This window comes from Pseudopodoces humilis, chromosome 3 (assembly GCF_049639895.1).
Source record: "Pseudopodoces humilis isolate 2021_Gansu_Grassland_sample_001 chromosome 3, ASM4963989v1, whole genome shotgun sequence".
NCBI classification, from domain to species: domain Eukaryota; kingdom Metazoa; phylum Chordata; class Aves; order Passeriformes; family Paridae; genus Pseudopodoces; species Pseudopodoces humilis.
The window spans coordinates 58,562,919-58,585,370 of record NC_142202.1 but is presented as its reverse complement, the minus strand read 5'-3'; positions in this window follow the sequence as shown (position 1 = coordinate 58,585,370).

Sequence of the window (22,452 nt, the reverse complement as noted above, 5' to 3'; positions counted from 1 at the left end):
AATACAGAGCCAAACGTTTGGATGAACAGAGCCCTTAACAATTAATTAATTGTTGACTTTAACTGCCTGTGCTGCAGATGTGCTATCATTTTTACAGAGCAGTCCCTCACCAATCTCTTTAAGTTGTTTACAAAGTAATTGGTAGATGCAAAAAAGAAAAAAAAGTTTTTGTATGAAAGTTGCTTCCACAAATGCACGGATGCGTAGGCGTGCACACAATGAAAATAGGAGAAAGGTTGCAGTCTGCATGATGTTTGATTTTATGAGAGTTTATGAATGTCCCTTGGAAAAGACTTTATGTCTTATGCTCCCATGCTTCCTGGATTTTGATGTTTCCCATAAAAAAGCAGAATATCCCTTCATTTACAAAATGAGTTGGATTTAACTCCATAATTTGTAAATATTTATACATATTTCCAAAGAATACATGGGCTGAACTGCATTTTTTCCTGATTACTTATATGCCTCAATATATCATCTTAGCTCCCACATCTTGTACTTGCAAAACTGAACTTTCAGATGAAAAGTCTGTACAAGATTACAACAAATTGGCAGACTGTTGCAAGAGGAACAATCTATGTGGCATGCAATTCAGACCTGAGCGAATGCAATATGAACTTATTTCCCATTACAGTTTTTCAGTCTTGTTGGTGCAGAAGAGGTTTCTGATATTAGACCCAAGCCCTACATCCACTTACTCATGTGCTAAACATTTTACACGATATTCACAGATTAAGTTGTCCCACTGCACTGAGCGGAATTAATTTTATGCAAAGTACTTCAAGGCTAGAGCTCAGTGGTTTGAGGTTCATGTGCAACATGGGCTATAGAACATTTTTAGAATATATCTCTTCCATTTATATTTCCTTTGCTGCTACATCACTGAGGCATAACTGGTTTTTTAAACTTGTAACACGCTTATGCAAATGAAAAATGTTTCAAAAAATTGCAAGAGAAAGTTGAACCACCCAAAAACTCTTTGAAGGGAAGCTGAAGCAGGTGTTCAGAATCAAAAATGTCACGTATGCTCAATCCAGGATTTGCACATAAACTCTGTTACTCAAGAGAACCTCTGCTTACACCACCGGTTAGCCTCGCTGTAAGATCTTAAGGCACTTAATTCCTTTTTCACTGAGACACTCTGCAAATCCCTCTGAATAGGATAGGACACGGTAATCAAAGCATGTACTGAAGTGCAAAACCATTTCGCTTTGACTTTTTATTATGACCCTTCTTTTACTCCAGATTTTTGATTTTTTTGAATTCATGTGGTTTTCCTCATTCCTAATCATTAAAAGGTATCAGTGTACACGTGCATAGATGTGCATTTCTGCTAGATTACCAAGAAATGTGTAGCAATTTCAGTGTTGATTATTCATCTTGAGAGGTACTCATGAGCCTGACTTAGCAGAGGCATGATTTAAAGAGTGCTCTCAACATTTGGAAAGTCAGCTCATATTTGCTGGTCAGGTTGGAGACATTTAAAAATAGATTAGAAACCTATACTTCTAATCCCTTCAGAGAGCACCCATCATTATCTCCTTCTTTGTCCCCCTGGGTACGCTCCTCCTTCAGAGGAGGAGACAACTCATGACTCACCACACTTGTTCCTGGAGCTCTGGATTGCAGAAAAGTTCACTGATGTTTATAGGATGTTTGTGGTGACCCCTGGGATACACTCTCGTAATGAATTTCAGACTGTCTACCCAAGTCTTTTGACTATCTATCCAATCTCCCTGAATTCTTAACCTCACACTTCCTCCTACTGCACGTCCTTCTGGGAGACACTGGATACTTGGGATGAAACATTTTAAAGCCAGTGCCTGCAACCTCGTCAGTACTTCCAACACAAGACCCGACTTTGTTGTTTATTTTAGAGCTAATCTCCACCCCCTCCACTTGCTCACAGGAAAGGCTTTTTCTTACAGATCGTAGCCCTGCGCTTGAGAGAAACCCTTCTTCCTTTCTTTTTGTGGGTCTTCTATTTTTCTCATCAACAGAGAGAAAATACTCTTTAAGAAGTTTCAGATCCTGTGTTTTACTGGGACACAAGTTAAAAAACACTTTTTTTTCTGCTGCTTTATGCAACCCCAGAGTTAGTTCTTATAACTTAAAAAATAAATAAGCCTTGAATCCTTACTTCTTCAAAAAGCCAGCCTTTAGTAAGCTGACCTAACAGAAACTGGAAGCCCTAACTAACCCCTTGGCTGATTCATGATTTATCTATGCCAGGGTGAAGTGCTCCACATATTAGCTGGAAGAAATGCACTCTAGTTTGTAATCTTGATAAATAGTTACTGAACTTATTTATTTTTTAATGCTCATTTTAACCATTCATCATTATTTTGAAGATCTTTTACAAATACTGCCTTGAAACTTCCGACAAGTGACTATTTGTAAAAGGAAAGCTGCACAAATGAGCCAAGTTAGAAGAAACTCCCTCAAATGAAAGAGGGATGCCAACCCACCAGACAAATGAATATTAGCACGGGATAAAACAGACTGCACATAAAATACATAAACATTTCAGGTGCTTTGCTCAGACCGTACTTAATGTTCCGTGCTTCTTTTATGAATGACTTATGAAGGGTTAATGGACTATTGGAACAGCTAGCCAATGTAATTCCCCCGCCCCAAACCCCAGAGCTAGGGGACAGGATTGGAGTGTAGGAAAAGGGAAGATAGGTGACTCTGGCTTTATGGAGAATAACTCATGTGGAAATGATTAAATAATGTATATAGCCAGGACTATTTTTTTTTTCTTTAATGGCTTGTTAATAAACATTCTTAGAGTATGTTTATCAGCATCACCTGATTTCAGGAGAGTACTTATAAGCAGGAGTCATCTGTGTAATTGATTAACAGGTTTTCTGAACCTTTTAAAATGTGCTGTCCCACAAAGCACAATTATTTTTTTATGCAAAGATCACAGATTTGAATTGGCTATACTATCCTGTTGCTTTTACAGCAAATGGTGCAATAGGGATGATGGAAAGCCTGAATGACCCAGCACAATATTCAAAGTCATGTTTAACCTATTTCTGGATATGAAAGATAGAGTTTCTAAGAAGAAAACAGCAGGGGGATTCTCAAGCCATTATTTTCAGGGAATGCTTTGCTACCTGATATTTAAAAGGTGGTGATAAATAACTCTAAATCATTCTCTTGTAATTAACTCTGCAATAGTAGGGAGAGAAACTTAGACATTAAGAAGGACTTCTTTCCTCCTCTACCAAGAGTAATGAATTGGTAAAATGACCTCTGGGGCAAAGTTGTTGGGACAAGGCAAAAGGTCAATCAAGGAGCAATTAAATGCTGTCCTGTGGGAAAACGGTAAGTGCAGTCCCAAAGAGTGAGCTAGAAAAGGGCTGAGAGTAACAGAGGTAGAGAAGAACATCCCCCTGACAGCAACATTATGTAGACTCATGATCTTTCAGGAAGAAGCCACAGAACAGGAGGTCTGTTAGGACTGCAATAAATACTGAGTTATCAGAGTAAGAGGGAATTTGGATATAAACTCCAGATGGATTTAAAGCATAGGGTCATTACTCTCACCTCTCACAAACTGTGCAATAAGCCAATGCACAGGAGTCCAGGATGTTAGTCAGCTGTAACTGACTGTAAGTTCATGTTATCCTGCCACAAGCAGGTACTTGCCTGCAGATGCTTGGTCTGTCTCGGTCCCTTCAATCTCAGCGACCTTGCCAAAGACTGCATCCATAGATCCAGAATTTTAAATCATAGAGCAATGGCAGATGCTGTTTCTGCTGCAAGGGAGAGGCTAAGACAAGTCAGTCTCGCTTACACTGAATTAGCCTGCCCCAAGTTGCACCCCTGTGCAGGGTATGGAATACCAGAGCTATACAGACAAAGGGCATGAGGACTCTGCAGTCTGTGTCCTCCAGTGGTGTGGCCACATCTGAGTCAGTAAATCAACGCCAGGCACCATTCCTGCAGCCAAAAGTCTGGTCTGTTGTCTGTCCCCAGCGATTTGCAGGGGCCTGACACAGATGTTACCCCTTTTCTCTCATCTTGGGTATTACTTGGAATCCATTATGTTGGAGACCACTCCCAGCCACCTTGGATGGGATGGTGGTGGTGGATGAAGTTCAACTCCTTGTAGGGCCCATTCCCAAGATTATTATCTACCTGCACATGCACAGTCAGAAACTCTCTAGGAGATAAGGTGTCATGAATCCTAGTCTGAAAGTGATACTAACCTCAACAAGAATGGACAGATTATTCCTCTCCATGATGAAAGACATAGAGCAAGAAAAAAACTGCACCCGGAGTTTGCGGGTTTGGTGTGGTTTCTTTGTTTTTTAAGGACATTTAAATACCTGCAAATCTTTCATGCTGGTAACTCTGATATGGAACTATCTTTGGATAGTTGAAAAAAAAAAGCCAAAAGCACAGCATTACTTTAAAGCTGAGGAATAGCAGGATAGGCAAGAGCACCATAACCAGGCACCACTTTTAGGTGGACAGCAAGTCTGCTTTCTCCAGCTACCAAGTCTAGTTAGATCTATAAACGTACGAGCTGCAAAGCCCAGCTGAGTAGTAGCACATACACAGAAGCTGTGACTAGTCCCCTTATGAGCAGCTAGCAGGGCCTGAGCTAGTCCAGATCAAAATAGGTTCAGAGCATCTCCATCCCACTGCAGTACTGATGCCTCAACAGCTGTGGGTTTCCTCAAACCAGTTGATATTTGCAAGAATGATAATACACACTTTGATAAGTAAATGTTAAGTACACTTTAGATGAGCAGACTCCTGAAATAATGTTTATGTGTCCAAATGTTAGCTTTCTCTCTATTTCTGCCCCCATCCAAACAAAAACTGAATTCACTTGAGAGTTGGACACAATGATCCTTCTGGGTCCCTTCCAACTCAGACTACAATTCTGTGCTTATGTGACTCTGTAAACTAACAAAGATACGTGTTCCCGTTGGGCTTCTTCTTCCCCGTGGAAAAGGAGAATGTGACACAGGGATTCTTTGATTCAACTGCTTGTTAAGTTTTCCCCATGAAAGCCCAGGGGCAGATAGGCATCTGAGAAGGTAGATGGTTACCTATGTGCTGTTAAAACCCTGACATGTCCTCAGTAGTGCAAGAAAGCACACAGAAGAGAGAGCAAGAGCTTGAATCTCCTACAAGCATAATTTTACTCTTGATATCTTCCATTTTCTTTCACCACCATTTTTCTGGTGAAGGATATGTCAACCCCAGGCTGGTATAATATTCCATCAAACTAACCCCTTTGACCCAGAAAACCCTACATAAAAAGATGCACCTTCATATTTAAACACTTCAGTATCCATTTGTCAATAAATCTTTACAACTTTATCTCTTACAGACTTCTGGAATTTAAAAATATTTGAAAAAAGTAAGCACAGAGAGCAGTCAACAAACAAATGCAAACTCCCTTTATTATCTGAGATTCATAAAAAAGCCTAAAGAAGAGTCCCTGCCCCTAAACAAAAATCCAGACTCTCCCTGCCAGCACTCAATGCAGTTTCATCTATTTCCTTTTTCTAATCCTCCTTTATGCCCATTAGCTGGTCCTTTTAGTGTAACATGGCCCAGCTGCATCTGCACCACTACTATTTAACCCCTCATTGCCTAGTCCCATACTTCAGCATGTACAGCAAAGAAGAGAAAGGTAAAGATCTATGGGTTGCCATGAACACTCTTATCTGAAACATATTTTTTTAAATACCCTAAAATTATTTTTACCCATTTAGGTAAAAGGGCCCATTTAGGCCCATTTAGGCCCTTTTTACTCAATTTTTGGTATTAATAGAAAGGAAAAACAACCAGTACATTTTGGCATGGAGAAAAATCAACTTCAATCTGAATCGTGAGCCTGAGAACTTTGTGCTAAATTAGCCAGTGTTTACCCACAGGCTAGTGAAGCTCTCAAAACCAGGAAAACTTAACCATAGATTTGACTACTTGAGATTATCATTTATTCCTTAGTCTCAATATGCTGCTTGCATGCTTCAAAATTTCTTCCCTTCTTTCTCTTAGCTACAGATTTACCAAGTAGAAAATAAGCAATCATAGAATATACTTAGAATTTAGATCTCTTCTGAGGATTCACTAGACAACTTAGGTCCAGTTAGACTTTTTCCTGGGAGGAACCATTTGAATGGTTCTTTGAGGCAACCTGGGATTTAGCAACTTTTAGTTGTCCAAACTAACAGTGAAGTAAATATTTCATGTATGGCTATAAAGCATTGACCTCTGCTCACATCACTGTTTCTTTATTCTAAGGATTTCATTTGTAATTCAGAGACTACAGCAAACACACTGGTAGTTGATTAACATAGCATTTAATTAATTAGATGATGTGAGACGTGAGGATTCCTGGGGTATGCTAGTTATGTAATTTGGAAATCTTTACCATCGTGTCATATCACACCTGAAAGTGATTAATTTTTGGGTGCAGTGTTCATGTTATCACAGTTCAGGGGGCAAATTTTCAGAGTCTTATTATGTCAGATTGGACATTGATTTTTGGGGTTTGGCAGTGCTAGGATTCCATAGCACAGATTAAGAAACCTTGAAAAAATCCAGAAATAGAGTTAGCCCCAGAGGTGGTAGCTTTTGCTTCTCATTCTATAAAAACTGACTCATTTGCTTAATGTGTGGGCTACGATGGGTCCTTTTTGGCCACCACAACACTTCTCCTAATTTGCAGGGTAAATCCAGTTATGAATATAAGCAGGACTCTAATAAGATAGAGCTACTGGCTGGACTGAGCTCTAACCAATGATTGCTCTTTGGTGATTTGCACATTTTTAACCATCAGTACCTAAAGACAGGTGGCATTTTCACGAGACTCCAACACTGCTCTAAGCAATCTAAAATGAACTTTCTTGAGCTATTCTGAAAGGTAGTCAATGCCAAATGTTTCTCATGTATAGATCATGATTTGATGACTTTTTTGGCATGTGGGTCTTCTACTTTATTTTTCCCTCTCTGAACTGTAAAAAAACCCATATAAACAGGTGAGATTTGATCATCCTCACATGCATAATAGTGAAAATTCCACGTACAAAATGCTCCCATATGTAAAATACAAAGAATTTAAGAAAGAAAGAAAGAAAGATATTTTTAACTGTCTAAATTATATTTATCAGCTTTTTTATTTGTAAGATAAATGTTATGTCTGTTATGTTTATCTTGTGTTTGAGATAACTAAGGAGTTATTCTAAAACTTTTAAATAAACTGAATTTAATCCAAATCAAAAAGTCACACTTTGAGTCAGATGTGATGTCAACTTTGAAATAACAATGTTTCATTATGAGGCATTGTTTATGTTTTGAAGAGTTCATAAGACCTTTGTGAAAGCAAAAATCATGAAAGCTCACTCCTAAAGGCATTGATGTGTATTGTATTTATTTAGAGCTATGCATTTAGTTGCTTTCCACTGCTCTTTTCATCAAAAAGAATAGCATATTTTGATTTTTAACAGCAAAAATATCACAGTGCCTGATAGGCAGGATCTAGCTTCCCATTTGTAATGAGTAGGACAAAGTCTGTTGCAAATATACTTGTGCAGAGATTTAATGAGCTCTTTTCTAGTAAGTTATGAAGAAAGATATTCTCATCAAAGCTGAGATACAATATTCGAGCGTGATCCACCCACTCACAGCTGTCTTTTAAGCCATGTTTTCTGTTCAGAAGCTACTGTTCCACTGAGGTAGTGTGACTTAATGCGGACTACCTTTTGTTTCTTGCCTTTCCTGATTTGTTCTGCAGTAGAAGTGGAGATAGTGGGCGTCAGTGGAAACCATCCTGAAGCATTTGAGGTCACGGTACTGCCACTGCCCATATGTTAATAGGAATTCAATATATAAGGCAGGAGTGTAACAGAACTAATGTTTGCCTGAGTTTCTGAAACAGCTGTCTCTTTAGAAAAACCTGAGTGCTAATCTATAGAAGCAGAGATGCCCTAAGGGTTGTGTAATCTGAATGACTGAGAGGAACTTCTGAAAAGTAAAACTTGAAAAGCAGGTGTTCTGGAGGTTCCTGTAAGCAAAATGGCATCATTATACCCTATGCTGAATAATGTACCAGGATTTGGAAAAAAATAAAAATAAAAATAAAAATAAAAGTAAAAATAAAAATAAAACATCCCACAAGATCAGTGTATTTTAAGCATTTTTTTACCTTGCTCCTTAGTTTGTTATTTTTTTCCTTCTAGGTGCAGGAACCTAACCACCAAGAACTGGTATCCTTACTTCTCTGCTAAGAAACAGCCCAGTGAGGAGCACAGAAACAAAAAATAGTTCTGAATATTTGAAAAAAAATAGGTGAAATCACTTTAGATATTTATAGAAGGTTTTGGTTGACTGGGACTTCGCTGGTGTAATTCATCCTCTTGAAGAAAAACTATTTGTTTGTTATACTCCCTCTAACTACCATTTCCAAGAAAATGAAAATAAAAAGAGGCAACAGCATCCTCAAAGGGAGGACTATTACAGATTTTTGGCACTAACCTTCTTCCAGATTGCATCTATTTTTTAAGCATTTTCAAGGTCCAAGAGTATGGGGACTCCCAGATCCCACATTAGTTCAAAGAGTTAAAACATTCAGCAAGCTAAACTCCTTGCTTTGGCATGTCTATCAAAGGCTTTGAGCCTTTAATGTAATTGAAAACAATTGTCCCAGTGGGGAGGTCTAACACTCTGACCAGTTGCAGTTAAATACTTGAACTGCCTGAGAAAACTAGAGGGGTTATAAGAATTCAAGGCTAAAATACATGACACAGCTCTGGTGATAATAATGTTCCAGAATTTATATTTATTAATATTGCCTACTTTTGGTCAGACTCCCACAGGAAATCCTGAGGACTACGTGTCTCTGGCATGTTTTATCTTAGATAGTCCCATCCTTGTGGTATTGCGTGCTGATAGCAGGACAGAAGAGTACCTTAGAAAATCTCTGGTCTTTATAGAAGCTGCGGATGACAACAAACAGGACCTTCAACACTCTGGGAAGACAATCCATCTACTTTCCGTAGTTATCATTAAAATGTCTTTCAGACATAGGTCATAACTGGAAACCTATAAAGGATGCCTGTGTATTAGGCACTTCCCACAAAGCCTGGTCCCTAGCGATTAAAATTTATCACATTGTTCTTCTGGTTACAAATACTGCTGATACGTGTCATTAGTGCAGAGCACTGCTCATAATATTTTGACTTCACTCCAAACATTTTTTCAAATTCTGAGTTTCCCATAAAGAACCCAATCCTGAAGTTTTTAAAGACACACATTACTTTAACATACTTAAGCCTGTTTTAAAGGTTGTTAACTATCTTGTTTTCCTGTTAAGTGTTCACTTACGCAAAATGATTTGATGAGAAGCTCCACATCCCCCACTCTGGTACCTGTGACATAGCATAGAGCAGTTATTGTGCGTCAAATTGTACAGCCTTATCAGTATATAGGGCAGTTTATAAACACTCCATCTTCTTAAAAGCCCTGTCCTGACTAACACATTGCTTAGTGGTGTCCTCTTTGAAAGACTTTTCTGGTTTGCATACCTAAAATTTCTGAACAATTTTTTAATTTGAGTGTTTACTGAAGAAGAAACACAGCATAATTGTTGTCTGAATTTACTCTTTTTGCTAGAGTGAAGTTATTTGACGTAAGCTGTACTAGGTCTCTAGCTGTGGGCAATGAAGTCCATTTTTTGCCAGTTTTTCTAATAAAAAAGTTTACAGCATCACACCACATATTGCTTCTGTGTGAATCATAGTTTCATAGAATGGTTTGGGTTGGAAATTTATATCTATTTCCAACCCTCCTGCCCATGGACACCTTCCACCAGCCTAGGCTGCTCAAAGCTCTGTCCAGCCTGGCTTTAAACACCTCTGGGGATGCACGTGAGTGTGTCTCATGCCCTTAGCTACCAAACCCCTTGATCAACTGCAACAGATATTGAACAACCAGCAAACACACACACACACACACACACAAATTCTTCTTTCATGGAAAGAGTTGATTGTATTGTGCTGTTTCTGAGGAGGAGGCTGATGCCTTATCTTTGTGGGAAAACGAAGAACCCACTTCATAGCACAAATCTTCCTGCTGTGAGCCATTGCTGGGACAATTGACACCTTGCTACTTGGGACCTTGTCCCACAAGATATTCTGCAGGGAATAGCTGAGTCTGGCACTGAAAAAACAGAGGACAAAATAAGGAGTGAAACTGGAAGGTAAATTTAATTTCAAGAAGAATCAGTTTGCAGGCATGGACAAATGTTACATGCATAAATACCTGATAGAGAAACCAAGTAAAAAAGTCATATTTTGCATGCCACACTCATAATCTTCTGAGAAGCACTCTAGTTAGTTTATTCCTTAGAAAGCTAAATTTTTTGCTTGTCACTCACCTTCTGATGTCTGCTATTGGCTGTCTCATCCATTTTTTATCTTCCCCTTCCTTTGACCAAAAGAGGTCATAGTTCAGAAAGACCTTTTGTTTTCTTCAAGCCAGGGAGTACTGATCTGAAAAAACCACAAACAACAGAAAATAACAGAGAGCTCTGTCCCATCTCTTTGATTCTTCTCACTAAATTATATATTTGAGAAATATGGGAAAAATGAAAAACAAAAAAGTTTAAGACTTAAGATGTGGTTTCAGTTACCTGTGCAGAGAGAAATGTGGTCCTTCTCTCATCTTTGGATTCCACAGCATCTTAAGAAAAACAAGAAAGAAAAGTCCCTTTACCCATGCTCAGGAAATTAAGACATTCCTTCTCCTTGTTCCCAGATGGCACCACAGCAGTTTCTATAAGACTAGCAACATGAAAAACATTTTTGCTGATGTGTGAATAGGCTGAAGCCTGATGCAGAGTATTAAAGTCTCTCTGGCAGGCCTGCCAGTGCCTGCAGTGGGCCTTGGATCAGGCTGCAGGGGGACACTCAAAAGCACTCCAAAGGAAATTATTTTCCCCTGTTATGCCCTTCTTGCAGCCATTCCCACAGAGAGCACAGCTCACTGACTACTTCCACAGAAGCCCTGGAAACAGCATGTATGGTATTAGAAAGCCAGATGATAGAAGGCACTGAATTTTGTCCTTTGATACATTTCCAGTAGAAATGTGTTGGTTTCCTTCCCCTAAATGTTTTTGGATCAATTTTGTGTAGATTTGTGGGCCTTTACAGGCACAAGCATCCCCTCTCCCTTAAAACCAAAGGTGCTCTAGCACAAAGGCTGTGCTGAGCTCTGTTGAGAAACAGGGTGGATGGTACCTGAAGGACAAGGGCTGCATGGTGGTAGGGCCAGGAGAGCCAAATTTCAACTCCACCCACAAACTCTGAGGATATCCAGTGAATCAGACTGGAACAGGGCTGCTTCACAGAGGGAGGAAAAGAAGGTGGATATAAAGAAGAGAGGGTAATTCAGATCCAGGCTGGGTTGCATGAGGGCCCCCAGCATATGAATACATGAATTCCACTAGCCTTGTGATGTTTTGAAAAGTAAACTATGGAAGAAAGACCAGAAACTTCAAAGAAATTCCTGATTTGGAAATTGTCTGATGTAAAAGGTGTTAGCATAGAGGAGGGTAGAGAAATAGCCTGTTCTCAAAGGCACTCTACAAGAGGTCAAATGTTGGTCTGGCTCATATGGCCACTTTTTCCAGTTGTACAGTATATTGTGTAAACTAAATATAATGTAAAGATGCAAAAGCTTCCAGAAATGTCATCTTACAGACATTTGCTTGGATGCAATCCATGATTATGTGAAAACATTTACTTTGAGATCTAAAAGCCATGGGTTACGTGGGTGTTCTGTACATTTTGCATTGGAACTTATGCTATAGAGCCAGAAAAGACTGAGAGCCTTAATTTGAAATTACTTGTGTTAGTATACTGGCCTGTGCTGTAACCAAATGTAAATGTGGCTGAGTACATGTGACAGAAGAAAAGGATAGTTCATGGCATATTGGAGAGAACTGACAGAAAACTTTACAAGTGGCTGGGACCTCAGTCAAATCTCTGCTACCAATCTCATGCTTGCTATTGCCCCATAAAACAGGTTACTAGAAAATCTCTAGACCAAAATAGAAGTAATTTTTTCAAAAATAATGACATATTATCTGAATTTTGAACTGAGTTCACCAGTATGTTCTCACATGACAGTACATGCATGACATTAGGCTCAGGTGTGGTTGTGCCCTTCAAGGGACAGAGGCTAAGAAATGGCCTTTTAGAGACCACAAATGAATATCAGTTATTGTATTAAATAATTGTGCAACAATCACAAAAACAATACGAAAACCTCACAGTTTCTCAGTGTTAAGGATATGTTTGTGATGGGCTGGATCAAGCAGCTGTGCTGCAAGGGCAGCAGATTTCAGGGAGTGATGTATATTTGTATCAGGACTCAGTGACTCATCTTGCTCTGCTCTTGAGACCATTAAGTTTCTCACATATGAAAGTACCTCAGTATCCTTTTACTCTTCAGAATTTGCTTTATACTTATTAAAAGAAAAAAGTTAAGGATCTCTGTTCCTCATGCAGTCAATACAGAGATGCCCTAGAGCTCACTCATAATAATTCCAGAACTGCAAGCTGTACAGCTGCATCTTTTAAGGCTCTAAACAGATCATACCATTGGAGTTGAAATACTCTTCATGGACCTCACCTGGTGTGGTTACTGTACAGCACCTGAACCACTCTGGGTAATGTAACAGTTCTTTTGTAGCCAGATGGAGGGTCTATAGCACCTGGTGTAAAAAAGGTGCTCTGAACAGTACTCAGTAGTCTTCAGCAATGGCCAAAAGCATGTCTTTCTCTATTGCAGGGGGTTTGGACATCAGATGTTCTTAACCCAAGACAGATCAACTGTGCAAATCCTGAGAAGTGTCCTCCAATGACTGAGAATAAAACAAGTTTGAAGCAATTTTGTGTCTGTCTATCATCTGGAATGAATGCCAGAGGTACTGTGGAAAGAGAGGTTAACTTCTAGCAAAATGTCTGTCAGTGTTATGCTCTCAGCCTGGAAACAGGCTGGATTGCCATGAAGTCACGGTGTGCAGCTGTGGCATGGGGGAAGTTAGAGTTAGGGTTCTGGCAGTTTTTGAAAAACTTAAAAAACTCTACAAAAAAACACAATTCCCAGAACACAGATTTTAAGAGTGAAATGAGCACAAATGTAATTATTTCAATTTGAAAACAATGAAAGAAATGGGAGGATCAAATTAGTTAATGCCCATAAAATATCCAGAAATCTCATTTGGATTAGGATTTGGAATTCTTACTGCTGTGTCAGTGCAGCTGTGTGTGGGATAACCTGCTATACAGATTGAACCCAGGGGCTGGGTCCTGGCTGTTCGCTATATGCATGCCATGAAATTTTAGCAGGATTCAGGCTCAGAAATCTGGACATAAAGCAGATTCAAAAACTGCAGTATCAATATGCTGATAATTAAAACATTTTAAAGGTCATTAAAGAATAATATTCCTATTATTCTCATAGGAATAATAATTTAAGAATATCAGGAATAAGCTCAAAAGACTCCTCCCATTGCTGTTAGTGGATAGAGAGTCACATAAGGAACTTCAATTTAAGAAAGTCACACATGGCTTGGCCAGTATATTTATATTATATAATATATGGTTTTATATAATACTTTTTCTAACCAGTGTTTATGTCAAAAAAAGAATCAGACAATTATGAACTGAAAATTATGTACTTTCTTTCAACATCAGAAAACCATATTTTGTAAACCAAAACCTGAGCAGTGTAATAAATATAAAATCAATGAGCCAATATCTTTCCCAATTTAGTTAGGATTTAGAGATATACTTTTAGCCAAATAGCTTTTCTTAAGCTGATGAATACCCCTGATTTCTCTCTCAAGCTGATATATTTCTCTCTGATAAATTTATCTCAAGCTAGATATAGCTGGAGTACTGTGTACAGTTCTGATATTCCCAGCATAAGAAGGTCATGGAACTCTTGGAGCAAGTCCAGAGAAGGGACATAAAGGGACATAAAGGACTGGAGCACCACTTCTACAAAGACAGGCCGAAAAAGTTGAGGCTGTTCAGCCTGAAGGAGAAAAGGCTGCCAGAAAACCTGATAGCAATCTTCCAGTATCTGTAGAGTCCTACAGGGAAGCCAGAGAGGGACTCTCCATCAGGAACTGTAGCAACAGGACAAGGATTAACGAGTACAAATTGAAAGAGGGAAAGTTTAGGTTAGGCATTAGGATGAAATTCTTTATGTGAGGGTGGTGAGACAGTGGAATGAGTTGCCCAAGGAGGTTGTTGATGCCCCCACCCTGGCAGTATTCACAGCCAGGTTGGATAAAACCTTGAGTAAATTGGTCTAGTGGTCTAGTGTCCCTGCCCATGATGGGGGGGATGGGATTAGATGACCGTTAAGGTCCCTTACAACCCTTAACATTCTATGATTCTATAAAATCTATAAAATAAATTAAATAGCACTGAAATAGTTGTCATGTTACTTGTCAATAATTCCTATTAATTTCCTATTTTTCCTTTTAAAAATGCCACTGCATCACAGAACTCAGTAAAGGCTTCCCTGCACTTAGTTAGTGTTAGTGCCTGTTCTATATTACTGATATCTGTGTGTGGAAAAGATGAGAATTAATTCAAACCCCAAAGTCATTGCTTAAATGTATTAACCACTTAGCTTTGCAACACACTGAGGTAAACAGTGAGGGAGAGGGAGAGGGAGAGGGAGAGGGAGAGGGAGAGGGAGAGGGAGGGGGAGAGGGAGGGGGAGGGGGAGGGGGAGAGGGAGAGGGAGAGGGAGAGGGAGAGGGAGAGGGAGAGGGAGAGGGAGAGGGAGAGGGAGAGGGAGAGGGAGAGGGAGAGGGAGAGGGAGAGATTTTGGGATGACCTAATTGTAGTCTTCCCATACCTGAAGGGAGCCTACAAGAAAAATTAAGACTTTTTACAAAGACAAATGGTGACAGTACAAGAGGGAATGACTTCAAACTGTAAGAGGGTTTTGAGGTTTAGATTAGATATTAGGAAGAAATCCTTTATTGCAGGGCTAGTGAGACACTGGCATAGGTTGCCAAGAGAGGCTGTGGATGTCCCATTCCTGGAAATGTTCAAGGCCAGGTCAGGTGGGATTTTGAGCAACCTGGTCTAGTGGAAAGTGTCCCTGTCCTTGGCAAGAGGGTTGGAACTAGATGATCTTTTAGGTCCTTTCCAACTCAAACTATTCTATGATTCTATGTCTTCTTCTCAAAAAATGATACTTTCTATGGAAGAAGTTCTACTTAGAGCAGAAAAGCAATTAACCCTGGAGATTAAGAAATTCATTAATATCTAAAAGGCTCACTCACTCTCTGCATGGAAACAGAAGTAAAATTTTGTCATTTGGACTGACATTAGCAATGCTGCTGAAGGACATGAGTTTCAGAGGAAAGCCACGGCATCTCTATGTCTAGTCAGTACCTCTGGTAGAAGCACAGGAAAAACCAGGGGAACTGGCTGTAATTGAAACCTTGATTAGAAAAAGACTGAAATTTCATTTCAGTTTTTCAAAATCATGGCCACACTTTGTTTTGAAATTGCATCTGGATCTCAGTTCTGTGTAATTTTACTGCTTCTTAATGGTGCCAGGCATCTGCTTTTACTACCCGTATTGTGAAGTTTGGCATTGTTATCAAAATCCCAGTTCTAGAGGTAGCTTGTAACAAGAACAGCTTTCACTAATGCCAACCAAAATGATTCTTACAGTGACAACAATTAATTTGTAAATCAAAGGTATTTTTGAGGCTCAGAGGCCTCAAAGCATATAAAGCAATACCATCTAGTTATCACAGCTGATAATTCCTACCAAATACAGCAACTCTAATCACCACTAATGATTCCAATATGGATTTTCTTCCTAACTTAATTGCAAAGCAGGAAACTTACTCTTCCTTTTGCAGCTGATCATCTTAAATCCTATAATTAGGCACTTTTATGTTTATTTTACAGTTATATATAAACAGTACCATTTTGTGCTTTTAATGATCTCTTTGCAACTTCTGCATTTTCATGCATTTTACAATTACAAGCTTTCTTTCTTAGCATTTCCATCTGCTTCCAGACATGCACTTCTATAACCAATGTTAATAAATTTTTCATTTTCTATTGACATCATGGAGAGATACTGAATTTCTTTAAAGAGCTCCTTCCCAAGACCTATGAAACCCCTCTCTTTCTTTAATAGGGCAGGCTTTCCCTCTGCCTTGACCAGATGGTCATTGAGATCCACACCTGACATTCTGTGCAAAATCTGTATTGCCATTGATCCCAGGGCAGACCCACTCATGCACATGCTGGCTGATGAATGCCCATGTTCCCCTTCTGTGGTAGCAAAGCTACACTATAGAAACAAAACCCCATTTGGCTTCTTTCTTAGTTAGAGATCCAAATTTATTGCAGGCCACTCAGATATGAGAGGTCTCTGAAAGAATGACCAGATTATGAGCTGGCAGCAGCTGGACACAAGGCCAGGACAGGCCCTTGATCATACACACTGACCAACTGCTTTCTCATTCCCTCATTTTGGTTTTAAACTGCCCCAGAGATCTTTCTCCTGGGCTGTGTGCTGGTACCTCTTGTCAGCTCTTTACTCCAGGAACCACACCCAAGCACCTCGGGTTATATCATGCCTGCCCTCCCTTTCATGCTCTAAGGCACCAGTTATGTGTCCATGACAGTGTTTTGGACTCCTGAAATGAAAAAGCATTTACAAAAGGACATTTGTATTTTAGGGCCAAAGGAGATGTGTAATAGAACTGTTACATTGGGTGTCCCTCACTTCACGGCAAGCCAGCCCTGAGCAGGGCAGACACAGGTTTGTACATAATGCTCAGATTCATGACCCCCTTTCACTTATCAACAAAGATATGGCCTACAAACTATACAACTCAGTGCTGAAGCTCTCACCTTGGATATTTGCAGCATTAAGAACTAAGACTTTTTTCTGTTCCTTTTTTTGCCCTTTCATTATCTTTTCCAAATAGCAATGTTCCCTATCTATTTACTTAGACTTATATACTTCTACTCCAAACCCTTGATTTCTGTGACTCTGATGGATCATGTTTTTCTCAACTCTTTACTGAGCTTCTGACTTATCAGGCTTCAGCACAGGTCACTAGTCTCTAATGAATTTTATGGGTAATCTGGAGAATGTTTCTAATATGTTACAAAGATTCTGATAAGCTCTTTATTCATTATCCATCCTAGAGCGTGGCTCTGGGGGTGAAACCACTTCTCAGGGCTGTTAGGTTGTTTAATGCTCACATATTTATTTCTTAAAGGTCAATAAGATCATGCTGGCTGGCTTGTAAAGAAGTACCAAAATTACACCCACTACTAAAGCCTGATGCAATACTGATTGTAGTCAATAGAAAGATGGAAAATGCCAGTCTTTTTTCAGTGACGATACTCTGAGAAAAATCACGAGTGCAAGGAACTTCACATAAAATAGTGACTGCTCTCTGTTGAAAGAGATTTTCACTTTCTTGTGGATAATCCTGTACAAAATAGACTGGAATAATCAAACAATAGAAATTATAATAGGTGATTTTTCCCTATGTATATTTTTTCAGACCAAGCTACACAGAGGAGGGGCAGTGTCACTTTTTTGTGATCCTATTCAAGAAGCTCTCTCCCTGTGACTTCTTTTTTAGTACATTCTGAAGCTTGAAGATGTCAGTTGAGGGGAAAATACAATTAACAACAAAGAGACTAGCTGATCTTGGTTGGGAAAGGAAAAGTTTTTCAGAGTTTGTTCTAGTGAGACATCTAGCTGCCCCTGCATGCTAGTATCAGTACAAAACAGAAAGAAAATGGTTACATACAAAGCTGAAAGTTTCAGATGCAATTAGGAAAAAAATATATTTTTATTCATCAGTGAGAGTAAGCTGAAAAATCACATCCTGGCTGAGGTCTCTTTAAGTCTAATACATATGTAAATTCAAACATGAAGGCTCCAGCACAAATAATCAGATTATTCTCAACCTTAGAGTTACACACTTCTCTGGAGTAAGATCTTTGTAAGAGAAAAAGGACCAAGTCTACCCAGCTGCAATCCCAGTGAGCTCATACCAGGTTTGAATCTACTCCAGGAAAGATAAATGGCGACATATCCTTAATTTACAGGACTATAAATATCAAGAATGCTGCTGATGTCAAACTGGAGTGTACAGTCCTCCATCAGGTGACATTTCTGTTTGCTCTGAGATGAGTAGCTTTTAGAAAAGGACTTCAGGACTGAGCTGCCACAGCTTATTTTTAAAAATTCTCCTTAAAACCTTCTATGTCCCAGCTCCTGTGCTTTCCCATTGAGGGTTTATAGCTTGTTTTAGCAGAGCTCTTTTATGACATGATGTGACTGTAGCAGCTTTAGCATTTGAAAGATTAAATGCTGTCTGTCATGTCACTCACATGGGTCTTAGCACTTGCCCCTTTACTGAGATTGCTGAGGGCTAAATTTTGCCCTGACTCATTCAGTTTTTGGGCTCACAACAGAAGTTTGGCACCTGGAGGGGAAGACAGACACTAGAGGTGTCTATAATGTCTACAGTTCATCCATGTACTGTAGTTACTAAACTACAGTTCCAGTTCTTGGCATATTCAAACTGTGCCTCAAAAAGGGAACAGAAAAGGTCAAAAACTTAGATACTACTTCTCCATTATAATGGTGAAGTTTTAAAAAGTCCAGGGCTTTTATTCTGAAATTTATTATGCATTCTTTATTTTGGCAGGTCTGAGATAAACCAGCAAACATACTAATGAAGACAAGAACTGTCCTGAGGAAATACCTCCTATTAGTTAATAAGCAGACACAGTGGCCTGGATTAGGAAGAAACATGACAACATTGTTGAAAATGAAGACATGTATCCTAAGTGAAGCCAATGGGTTCACAGAAGCCAGAGCTGTGTAACCTGCTGCTGCACATCAGGGTTCCAGGAGAGGAAATGAGCATTACACATGGTGAGAGCAATGATACACCAGGGTGAGATAAATTTACTGCTTAACTGCATTTCATCTCAGAAATATTAAAGTAGCATTTCTGTACTGAGAGAGATTCCGGAAGAACGGCTGTCCAGTGCAATGCGCCTTCCAGACGGAAAGATGATTGTCAGCTCTCTGGTTCATTAGTTTTTATCTTCACTGATAAATGAACACTAAGTGGTCAGTTGTTGACAAAAGCCCTCTTTTTAATTGGATACGTGAACTGGACCTTACACAACCTGGCAACATACTATCATCCCTGGACCTTGTCACTCAGATAAAGCCATCTTGGCTCCTACAGGAATGCGGGTGTTCAGTGTCGACATTTCTGCTGTTTGGAGGAGAAGATCCCAGACATATATGCTCTAATATAAAAACAGAAAACCTTCCAAAGTTTTTGTTTAGCAGAAATTTGCCCAAAATAGGCAATAACCAAGAGAACCACATTTGAAGCCAGATAGAGAAAGTTGCATAGCTTGCACGTTGTTCATAGGTCTGGAGGCAGATATGACCAAACACACTGACAGCTATTTGCAAGAGATTAGGGAGACCAAGGAGCCCCTTAGTCAGGAGTACTGCTGTCACTCTGTCTCTCCATGGGCCTCCTAGGGAAAGGAAGCTCAAGATGTCACTAAAGAGACTGTGCCCACATCTGCCAAAGATTTCTTAGCCCGTGGTGGGTCCACTAGTAGAAAGAATTTGCCAGCACTGTCTCTTTTTTCTGAATAGAGTTCCAAGATATTTTCTATGAGAATTTCAATGGCTGTGAAAGTTAGAGTTCATGAACTGCATATTTTTCCTTCTTTTTTGTTTTGTCTTCCGGATTTCTTTTTAGCCATTGATTTATCTCTAGCTGGGAAATCTCCCAGTCTTTTGAAATACTTAAATTTTTGTTTTGGATTTGCTACAGGTCTGTATGAGGGTCAGTCAAATTCCCCATCACAACAGATAATACTGCAGACACTCCTCCTTCAGCTTCAGAACAGCTTCAGCTGCTCCCTACATAGATGACAGTTCCAGCCTAGTCCCAAATCCTGGCCATCACCCCACTGCTGCCAGTGTGCTGCTGCACATGGAATGGCAAACAGTCCAGGGCCCTCTCCTCACCCAGAACTACTTCAGACAGCCAAAAATAAAACGGGTAGTTTCATGTCTGTGTGATTGCTTATTTAGCCCATTTCGTGGCAAGTGCACACACAGGATGAGCCACCACAACACCTGAAAGAAGCCTAACTACTAGCAGAAGAATGGTGACAAGCAGCTGGGGGAACAGCAAGAGCAGATCCCATCTGCCTTAACATAGCTGGAACTGGAAAGGACCTATGACCATAGCCCAAACATCCCTCCTTTTGAAACAATCCTAAACATTCACTAGAGAGCAAAAGGTCAGCCTGTCCCTCACAGTGTGCTGTTGCCTTGTCATACTTCATCTCTTGAGCTTTGTGGTCCTTCCTCTTCTGTAAGATAGACATCACAATTTAAGAAGTACTGAAACACAATTTTATGGTTTGTGTTAGTAGCCCATGGAGCTCTGAAAAGACAGCTTCTGTGAAAGACAAGTTACCACAATTGGCTTGTCAAGACTGCTCTCCTGGTTTCTGTTGTGTGATCCCACTGCTTGATGCAGTTCCAGGAGGCAAAACCATATAACCAAAAGAGAGTTCAAAGAAGGGAGACTGATAATAGGCCTGGTCTTAATTTGATAGCTGTATTGCTTAATTTTTAATTTATTTTGATGTTAGTTTTAATGACCCAGACTGAGTGATAGTCCAGGGCTTCTTTGCTGGGTGTTGATGGATTTAAGTTGTTGAGGTTTTCTTTTTGTTCTTTTTATCTATTTCATTATGTTTCAGTTTGTTTAACTAACATAATAAAGTTATTAATAAAGATAAATCATTTCTGTCATTGAACAAAACAGTTCAGAATCTTTAAAGAACTGAGTAGCAATCATCCAGCCAACTTAAAAGCCTGTATTTAAATCTTACTTCGTAAACTCATTTAAATCACATGTTCTTACATGTTCTGTCACTTGAAAGTTGTTTCCTTTGAAACTTTCCTCTTTATGCTTTCATACAGGAAATACGATAAACTTGTTTATTTCATTTGTCAGTTTTGTGTTTCTGAATTTCTTCATCAAATCTGTTATCTTCCCTAAGTATCCAATCCTTGCCCAAGTTATGTGCAGAGAGGGGAATAGTTTTACTGCTGTAATTCCAGTGCTGGAAAGACAAGAAAAGAGCAAGCAGAGGTGCTGACTTCTGAGAAGTGCAGGGAAAAAAAAGACATTAAATGGGCACTTTATTTTGGAGGTAACCTTGCAGGATGAGAAAGTCCAATATTTTTAGGATCATGGGATAAATTCATGTTGGAAAAGTCCTCCAAAAGTTAAATGGCTCAACTTTTCCAGTCTAATGATGCATCACAGTCAAATATTTGCTGATCTCCTTTCTCCTTTTTCTGGACTTGTATTTTCTTAGTTAACTCTACCTTCTATTGCTTTTTACTTTGAACCAGCCTTATCAAGTCATTAGCATTACATAACAGGAGTACATTTTATTTATTAGTGAATTGGGAAGAGCTAATTAAAAACAAACAATCTGTAAGCTGGAGGTCTGCTGAAATCAGCAATAGAGGTAATTTTTTTAATATACTAGTGAAAAGGACCCTGACAGACATGGAAGCCTCTCTTTTTCCTTGAGTAATGTGGAGTTTTTCAAATTCTTCAGCTTTCACAAAAGGGAACAGGGTGATGGGCCTCAGACATTAACAGAGCCAGGGGAAGGAGAGAAGCAACAGCTCCATTTCAAAGGAGAAGGAAGGCTGGGAATCCCCAGGGTCTCTTTAGGCAGGAAGAGTTAGTTTAAGAAGAAAAATATGATAACTGTTGAGAAATAAGCAATTTCCATTTTTTAAATTTTTTTTTTTATCATTGCATCATTCACTCTCCAGCAAGAAATTTCTTCACTTAATGCCCTGAGGAGGAGAGACTCTCTCTACTATGGAAATGTTGGTAGGGTTATCCATACTTTTTTGTGCTTTGGAAAAGACAAGAAACGCTATGTCTAGATGCACAAAAAGGCCAGCTTTACTTGCTACTCCCTGGTTTTCACCAAGTACAGATGTCTTTTCTTTTCCAAGGTTTATTGTACTGGAATCGTTTCTCCTGCTGTAATGCCTCTAGTGAATTTGCAGAGAGGAATAGCAAAGTTGTCTCCATTTTTATGAAAGTGGCAAGGACTGGTTACAACCACAGTGTAAGGAAGTTTCTGAGCTTACTATGGACCACTGCTAGGAAGAAAACTCCTGGCAATTCTGTGCTCAAGCAGCCTGTGAGCAGATGAAAGGTAACAGAAGTGTTCAACAACGTGCACTGACCCTCACCTAGTTAGTGAAGTGAGGCTGTCAAACAAAACGGAGCAAACTGCACCCCCACGG